The sequence below is a fragment of the Orbicella faveolata genome, unplaced genomic scaffold (genome assembly GCF_042242905.1).
Source record: "Orbicella faveolata isolate gen_17 unplaced genomic scaffold, um_ofav_v1 contig_47, whole genome shotgun sequence".
Lineage (NCBI taxonomy): Eukaryota > Metazoa > Cnidaria > Anthozoa > Scleractinia > Merulinidae > Orbicella > Orbicella faveolata.
The window spans coordinates 6,402,501-6,412,500 of NW_028301577.1; the positions used below are offsets into that span (position 1 = coordinate 6,402,501).

General features: G+C 40.9%; 1 protein-coding gene across 1 annotated transcript in view; it reads left to right on the top strand.

Annotated features, from left to right (window-relative positions):
- LOC110045132 (solute carrier organic anion transporter family member 4A1-like) overlaps positions 1-10,000 on the top strand; it is a 37,318-nt gene that overhangs the window by 21,280 nt on the left and 6,038 nt on the right. The window lies entirely within an intron of this gene.

Here is a 10,000-nt window from a genome sequence, read left to right on the forward strand (position 1 = left end):
AGGTTATCACACGCCATGGAATAGGAACACAGCCCACGGATCTAGTCAATAGAAGTTATATTGATACTGAACTATCAGCTAAAAGTAATATAGGGGATACTATGTTATTAGACGGCACTCAAAGTATGAATGGTAATATTAATATGGGATTACATCGCGCAGTAAATGCTGGACAACCGATAAACCCGAATGATGTTAGTACCAAAAATTATTGTGATACACAATTATCAAGTAAATTGAATACTTCAGGTGGATCCATGACAGGGAACTTAGATATGGGAAACCATAATATAAGTAATGTATCCGTAGATGGATATATGACAGAGTCTGAAGTCCATACATTAATCGGAGAATCCCATATCCACCCAAGTGATATGACGAATAAATTTAGTTATTTAATGGAACAAGCAATATACACAACAACAGATTCCACCTATTCTGGTGTAAATTTCCAAATAATAAGTAAAGACGTTGGTACACATAGAATAAATAAATCTGTATGGGATTTTCAGATGAAAAGGTCATTAGTTGGAAACGATAATGTACATAATGTCCAATTTTCAATAGTCCTTCCATCAAATAAAGTACCAATCGGAAAATACACCCTTGTCATTGAATTCTACTGTGATAATGTTGATGATAATACTGATATTATTTTATCAACTTCTGGTATAAATATTGATTTGCAACATAGTGTGAGATTCTCAAATTATATTAAAAAGAGAGTAGTTTTCCAAAAAGAACAGGACTTAATCGGTAATGCAAGTCCAAGGATATTTATAACATTCCAATATCATCTAGATGGTAGTCCAACATCACAAAATCTATTCCAAAATGCCAATGCTGTAGTCTATGGGGTAGAAGGGTTCGCTAGTAATTTACCATCAACAGTATACGACCCTTTGGTAGATGTCGAAAATGGTCATACAACATTCAATACAAATGTCGATTTTAAGAATCATTTCCTTCATAATGTAAGTGACCCACAGGTTGTATCTGATGGATGTCACAAACGGTATGTCGACAATCAGATCCAAACTCTGACAACCACAGTAAACAATTTAGATATTGTTGTTAGTAACTTACTCTCATGGGCATTAACCCAAGGATATACTTAATTATAATTAATTAATCCAACCATATATTATATGATAAAAGAGGTACTTAAATATGTTAAATACTTCTTCAATAAAACAAAGCAAGAGCACAGTCAAATCAATGATGTCATATTGAAATCAGCACTAGTATATCAATATTTATACCACAAGCATTTCAAGACATACATATCAGTAGACGACATCATCGAATTGAATGATGTTGGATTAGGTCTGATAGGACCTGGAAACGGATGTATTACATGGCTACTAGAGGGGACACTTGGTTGGTCAGATATAATACATAGCCACAGCATCCTACACGACGCTTTCGGGAGGTTCTACAATAATCATTCGTTGGATCGTGGATATACTTATATCATACCTGAAAATATAACACCAGACTACATAAAAAGGAATCCCTTATGTGGTCAGGTTATCGGAATAATTTTCTGCTTATCCAAAAGGATTATAATATAAACTATTATATATATATCCAATGACTGACAGACGTAGAAGCATCTTCGATTGGAACCATATCTTAGACAAACTAACAGAACCTCAAATCAAGGAATTAAAGGCCTATTACATACATTACCATCGTAAATGTTGGGCATTCAAACAAGCTGCAAAACGCCTTAAACGATGGAAATTATTAGGTAATAGTCTCTCTATTGTCTTCGCATCAGGAGGCGTCGCCAGCGCAATAGCTACGAGTGGTGTGTCTCTTGTTGCAATCTCTACAGTATCATTACTTATCCAATCATGGATGAAGCATAAAGACCTTGATCTGAAGATACAGAATTGTACATACGCCTATCAAAGTTATCAACATCTACTGAACGCTATCAAAGATACGATGAGAGTAGGTGATTTCAAGCCTTCATGTTTGCATATCACCATGAACAATATCGATAACTATGTTTGTGACAATAGTCCTATCGTTGACAAATATCTACTTTTATTAAATTCTCAGCCTTGGATAATGCAATTCTAGCTTTCTGATTGGTTCACTGGATCTCGGTTACCAGCCATTATACCTGCGTTTGCCCTTATATGGAAATGAAAGCGGCAAATGTCGCTCGGCATGAGCTTTTTCGCGTGAAGCGAAGTTTCGTCGACAAAGAAAATGGATGAAAAAAAGCACATTTGGTGAGCTATCTACACAGGAAATACAGGGAATTATGGACAATGCCGTCCCAGTAACAACAAAAAAGCCACAAAGCTCGAGATAAGAATATTTAACGGCACGTGTACGTTAAGTTTCCCTTAAAGTTGCAAAATTAAAATATGACCGGCGAGATTTTACGCATTCATGAAGATTATGTAACAAAAACAAATTTTACCTGAACAGAATGGCTTGCTAGTCCTGGTAGCACCAAATTTTCGAAACCGATATAAGAAATGTCAAAAGAAGAACTGAATGTTCAGTTGAAGTGTTTTTACTCGTCTGCGAGGAAGAAAAATGACACGTAAATTGCAAAAGTTCATTGATTAAATCCATTAAAGCCGCCAGTTGATCATTTCCTTCGCACGCCGCCGCACAACAAACCGTTTTCCATTATCTCTGACCAGGCAAATAAGTTATTAGAGCATATGCATTTGTAAAAGGCCGCAGGTAAACAGGCATAATTGCCGGCGTAGTCCATAAGAAACCAGTTTCCAATGAGCAGATGAGGAAACTATTCGAGTAAGCAAGCTCGGATCAGCCGAGAGCAAGCTGAATCCCGCACAGCTACAGAGGACGACCTAGTTTCATCTCAGTCTCTTTTTTGGTCGACGACGACGAGAGAATCAACGACAGCTAGCACCAACAATTCTGTCCTTGCGAAAAACACCTCAAGGAGTTGAGTGTTTTGAGCTGAACCGAAGTAAGCCCGGTTCTTTACCAGCCACGAAAAACCACCAGGTGGCCTCGGAGATTCTGAAGATGAATCTGACGCTAAAATAATTTCTGTCCTTGACTCTAAAACTGACCAACAATGAACTCCACACATACAGCTCGAAATGCCAAGGCTTTCAAAGCAAGGGAATCCTGAGAGAGATCTTGTCGAGAATAATTTTGGCACAACGTCTGTGTCACATGGCGATCAAAGTTTTCCGCAGCATTATTACAATGGCAATGTGCAAGTGCACAATTATTTGGCTCTTCTCCATGACTCGAACTTGAACGCTTTTCAAACTTTCTGACCAAGGTTATATCTCCTTCATTTGATAGACGTTTCTTGAATTTTACTTGATTGCAATTTCATTCAGCAAATTCGCTTGCTTCGCTCTCAAATTTTTCATTCAACTAATTTTACAAACGGCGCGCATGTCATGTGATTTCCCACTTGTTGTTTTTGTCACATCGACTTCCGGTCGTTTTGTAAAATTAAAATCCAATAAAATTAAGCTATATTTCCAAGAATACAAAAGCACCGAATTTAATAAAACAATTATTCCATTCGCGCTTGTTGGATATGAGATTGGTTATAGCCAACTCGGCCCTACGGGCCTCGTTGGCTATTTACCATCTCATATCCAACGCGCGCTCATGGAATAATTGTTAAATATACGATGAAAAATTTACTTATTGATTATTGATTGAATTTTATCACCTATTAACAATAGAACGTTCCCCCAGTATTTTTCATAGAAAGCTAACGTCTTCTTCGATTTCGTTATCTTGATGTATTTTTCTTGTATATCCATCATTTTATATATCTTTTTCAAAATAAAATCTATATTAATCATACGTTTTCGATCACCGTTGATCTGTGGAAGTATCTTATCTATCTCATAAAAAATCCGAATTATTTTTTCCTTATCCTTAAAGGTTATCTGAACCTCATTTTTACTACTCAGAAAATCAATCCTGTTGCGTAAATGGTACTCCCTGTGATATACCGACTTCCTCCTTATTTTGAATATATTTTCATAAAAATCAATATTCTCACGAGCATAATCATAATAGTGAACAGAAGCACAAGAGCGGCACACATTAGCTCCATTATCTTTTATCAGATTCATATTTTCACAGCATGACTCATATATCACTGTTACATCTTCTAGTTGTTTACCACAAAAAGGACATGTAGACTCTTCCATAACCTTTAATTCATCGTGAATTTCAGAATTACAATATTCCATTTGTAAACATATCAGGTTTTGAGCATGCGCAGTAGAACGAGACAGAATATACACGTGTGCTTGTACTCGTTAGCTGGAATAAAAAGTTATCTTTCTGATCTCTGCCATAACATTACATGGTGTCAGAAGTGGGATCGCGAAGTAACCAAACATACCATTTAGCTCGATACACTGGAGAAGGTGGAAGAGTGAAGTAATTTCCGAACGACACGTGTACGATCGATTCAAGAAAACAACGTGGCCGCCAGCGCCTCATTCATTGACAAGGGTCCAACCATGGACTGGAGCACGGATGAAAACCTATACTCACGCTTCAAAATGTGGAAACAACGCTGTGAACTGCTCTTTACGGGCCCGATGGCCAAAATTGACGAAGAAATTCAGTGTAAGCACCTGCTTTACTGGGCCGGTGAGCACGGCTTGGAGCTGTTCAACAGCTGGGGCCTCTCGGCAGACGAACAAAAGAAACTGGAAAACTACTGGAAGAAATTCGAAAACTACGTGAAACCTCACTCAAACGAGCTGATCGCCCACTGGGAGCTACACAATCTTCGACAAGGTACACTATCGTTAGAAGAATTTATTGCAAAGCTTAGAATCCTTGTCAAAGAAAAAGCCAACTATCCATCGGAACATCATGATAGATTCTTGAGAGACTTCCTTGTACTCGGCATGAATTCAGACCATGTCAGAAAGGAGTGTTTCAAAGAAGGAAATGCTCTGACATTTAGTAAAGCTAGAGAAATGGCAAAAGCAGACGAATCAGCAGACAAGCAGCTTCAGCCAATGAACCCAGTAGTGTCAGCAGTACACCCTGTTAGCTCAACCAGGAGAAACCAATTCCAAAGCGACCAGCTGAACCCAGTAGCTGGTGGATCAAGGCAAAACCCAAAAGGCAACAAGTCAGGAAAAACGTAGTTCTGCAGGAATTGTGGTTGGGGCCCTCACTCTCATGAACAGTGCCCAGCAAGAAATGCAACGTGTCATTACTGCCAAAAGGTGGGACACCTTGCCAAGGTATGCTTTTCAAAACTTAAAAAGAAGGATGTGCATGAGATTGAAGCTACTAGTAATAACAATGCCATACCTGAGTCAGAGCCTACCCAATCATTAGATGATTATGTGTTCCTGGGCCCAATTGAAGCAACACCCCTGGCCATGAGTGTAAACGTTGTATCCTGTAGAGAAAAGGCTCTGCTAGAAGTCTCCTTGACACTGAAGCCAGAAGGAAAACAAATGAATGCACTCTGTAAGATAGACTCAGGTGCTGAAACAAACATTATACCCAAGTCCCTATACAAGCAACTAAGCCCTGAGACACTAAGCTTACAACAACCTACAGTGAAGTTAACCGCTTATGGTGGAGCCGAGATCCCAAATCTTGGATCTTGCCAAATATATGTGAAGGGTCCTAACAATTCCAACCCCAGAGTTATCCAAGCAGAAGTTGTTGACGTTGATGGCCCTGCCATAATTGGTAACATGTCTGCACAAAATCTGAACCTCCTAAAGCTCAACTGGCCAGTCACAGCCAGCACAAATGCAACCACCCAGAATGTTGCACAAAGTGAAAAGCCCATGCCCAATGCAAATACTGTCAAACTATTTGACATCAGAGGCAAACAACACCCCTTCCCACTGACAAAGGACTATTTGTTGGAAGAATATCAGGATGTCTTTACAGGAATTGGCTGCTTTCCAGGACCCCTGTACCACATTGAAACTAACCCTGACATTCCCCCAGTACAGCATGCTCCAAGACAGGTTCCAGTACAACTACAGAAAGCCTACATAGAAGAGCTAGACCAGTTAAAAGAATCTGGAATTCTGGTTGAGGTCCAAGATGAATATACCCCTTGGGTTAACTCTGCTGTGGTCACCATCAAACCCAACGGGTCGATCCGTCTGTGCTTGGACCCTCGGAATCTCAATAAAGCAATCAAGCGCAACCCCTACTATGTGAGAACCATAGATGATGTGATACCGAAAGTCAGCAGCTCCACCCACTTCAGTATCCTTGATGCACGCAGTGGATTTTGGCAAGTTAGTCTTGACGAGGAAAGCAGTAGGCTGTGCACCTTTAACACCCCATGGGGAAAGCATAGATGGACAAGACTTCCATTTGGCCTTACGTGCAGTGGAGATGTGTTTCAAGAAAAAATGGATATGGTCTTTGGCAGACTTGAAGGGCTCAGCGGTATTGCAGATGACACATTTGTCTATGGCACGGGCGAAGCACAACATGATCAGCACATACTAACTGTCCTTGACACAGCAAGAGAGAACAATGTGAGATTTAATCCGGACAAATTCCAGTTTAATGTGAAGGAAGCATCCTTCTTCGGGCTCACATGGACCCCCGACGGGATCCGCCCTGGCGAAACCAAAATCAAAGCAATCCGTGATATGCCATCCCCGAAGAACCTTACAGAGCTGCAGTGCTTTTTGGGCATGATTAACTACCTGAACAGGTTCTCACCCATTCTAGCCCAAGTGTCAGAACCTGTGCGACAGCTGATGAAAAAAGATGTACCATTCGTGTGGCAACCAGAACACCAAAGGGCATTCCAGAACCTCAAACAAGCAATCACTGAAGTACCAGTCCTAGCCTATTACGACCCAGAAAAGGAGAACCTAATCCAGTCTGATGCAAGCCTTAAAGGCATTGGATGTGTGTTGACGCAAGAGGGCAAACCAGTGTGCTATGCCAGTCGATCACTAACTGAAACTGAGTCTCGATACAGCAACATAGAGCGAGAGTTACTCGCTGCCTGTTGGTCGCTTGAAAAGCTTAACCATTACGTATTTGGTAAGAAGGTGGTCATCGAAACTGACCACAAGCCGCTCGAAAGCATCTGGAAGAAGAGCATATCGAGCGCACCACCACGTCTTCAGAGGCTCCTACTTAAAATGGCCAAATACAACGTGGAGATCAGGTACATTCAAGGAAAAAGCAACGTGATAGCAGACGCCCTTTCCAGGATTAGCCACATGGAGCCCCCTGCAGAAGACAACGAAGTCCCCGTGGTGGAACTGGACACAATCTCTCGAACACTGCCAGCCAGCCCTGCCAAACTAGATGAAGTACGAGAGTACACTGATCAAGACGTTGTACTCAGTCACTTAAAAGATGTCGTGCATCATGGATGGCCAGAATATCCAAATGAGTGCCCACAAGACCTGAAAGAGTTCTGGAACTTCAGAGAGAACCTGAGTGTTGAAAATGGCCTCATTCTCAAGGGACACAAACTCGTAATTCCCAGTAAGCTACGCCCACAGATGTTACAAATCATACACCAAGGACGACTCCAACGGTCACAAGCAAAAGAATGGCACCAAGATCAGCTGCAGCACCGCCAAGATGTTCAGAAACAGCAGCATGATGGCAAGTCCACACGTGAGCTACAAAAGCTAGTACCAGGCCAACCAGTATCGGTGTTTCAACCAAAAACCAAGACCTGGACTCCGGCAACACTGAAAGAGCAAATGAACCAGCCAAGATCCTACATTGTAGAGACAAACAGTGGTTCTGAACTAAGGCGCAACAGAATACAGTTAAAACCGTCAGGCCAAGTAGCACCAAGCCTTGAAGGTCAACTGCTCTCTAGCCAAGACAATCCACCACAGCCCGGTGCACCTACATTTACATCTCACCAAGTCCCGTCACCAGGATTACCCCAGACACCCCAGAAACCAGCTACAGTTGGTGAGGGAAGTGCCGACCAACATCTGACAACCAGAAGTGGTCGTGTTGTAAAGAAGCCATTAAGGCTGGACCTTTAAACTTTGTTAATCAGAACAACTCGGCTTAGCCGTCTGAGAATTTTGTTGCGTTGGATTCAATTTGAACAATACTTGCGTTATTTAGGTTCCAATTTAGAGACCAAGTTTGTTTCTTTCACCCGGCAAAGTTTTTAGGGTGGAGATGTAAACATATCAGGTTTTGAGCATGCGCAGTAGAACGAGACAGAATATACACGTGTGCTTGTACTCGTTAGCTGGAATAAAAAGTTATCTTTCTGATCTCTGCCTTAACATTACACCATTCTATACTATTAGTAGAGATTATATTTATGTGACGTCACGCCACAGCTGTGGCGTTTTGTCGCTAACATTATTCAAACCAGCGAAGACTGTATCGAGACATTACCTTGCAGTTAGTAACAAAATCAAAAGTCGTTACATCACGCCACAGCTGTGGCGAAATCACATGTGCCGCAAGCACAGTCCAGTTCATGGGTCCACGGTAGTGCTACCTCTCTATGACTTTTAAGATAATCAACAATTGTTTTACCATTCTTTACGAACCATATAAACGATAACTTACATCTCAATACTTTCTTATACGGAGAAAACAGCTTATAAAACGTTCGCAGTTGTCCCTGCTTGTCTAATATCGTGTTTTAGTACCCAGTCATCGTTTTTTGAGGAAGAACTCAGACCATACTAATTCCTTAGCGGCATCTCTTCCGAACAACACTCCATCTCCACATGATTGTGATTTCCAAACGTCTTGCATAAGTCTTATTTCTTTATAACTTTGAGGATCGTTGTCGTCTTCCCTTCCACTAGACTTCTTCACCCATTCAATTATATCCTGCACTGCATATACAGCATCTCTATGTCTTGAGATTGCAAGTAGTGTTGGGCCTTTAGGAATATTAGCCTCCATCTTTTATCCTATACACTTTCAAAAAGAACCACAACAGCGAATACCAAGACTCAAAACTCTGAGGTGAAAATGTGAAAGAGTTTGAAATGCTAAACCACTATAAGCTAACTGACTAGTTTGCTGATTGGTTGAGAGAGATCATACGACTGTCTCATAACCTGAAAACAATAGCAAATTAATGACTCATTGGGAAAGTCCCTGTGGTATTACATCATAGACTTCCTGCTTTTCTAAGAATCATAGACTTCCTGTTCTTCCGAGAAAGTCACGCAATGGACGAAATGCTTCGTATCAATTCGGTTGTGCTCATGTACCCCATGATAAAGCAGTAAAAATGTTCCTTCACAGTGAGTTTATACTATGACACCATGCCACGTGAAAAATGCCTTTGTACCCCCATAAAACGCACAACTACTGAGGCCATGCCAAAACTGCCACACATGGGGGTCGAAGCGCAAAATAGAAATATTTGATAAAAATCAAAAATGGATTTTCGCTTTGGAGAAAATGAGTGTGAGTTTTTGCCATGACAGCACCACTAGTGTTGTCCCAGCTGAGCGAGTTGAGAAGATAGCTAGAGTTCGTGTCATAACTTAATAGATTTAGTAATCACTCTGGCAGCATGATTTTGTAGTTTTTGAAGTTTCTCACTCAGCTGTCGAGACAAGCCATCCCAAACAACACTGCAGTAATCAAAATGGGGTTCGATAAGACCTCTATATATTTTAATAGCAGTGTGCATGGAAATAAAAGATCTGACTCGCTTAAGTGCACCGATACTGGAAGCGACTTTTTTCGAAATTGCGTGTATGTGTTCCTTCTAGGATAGGTTTTCATCTATGTTCAGCCCAAGAGCTCTGCTATGCTTTGTTTGGTTTATTTTGACGCCGTCTACATTAATATAATTGTCTTGTCACTTAAAGACTGCAATTTTTGACGCGAGCACTCTACACACTCTAGCCAGTCACGCACAGACAATCCAATAAACCAATCAAAATCTCGCAGTAAATGCATGTTGCTGACGCGAAGCGCAGGAAAACGTGTGCGAACAAGCCGCGATTGGCTTCGGTTTTTCTTCCGATTGGACATGGATGAAGTGGCG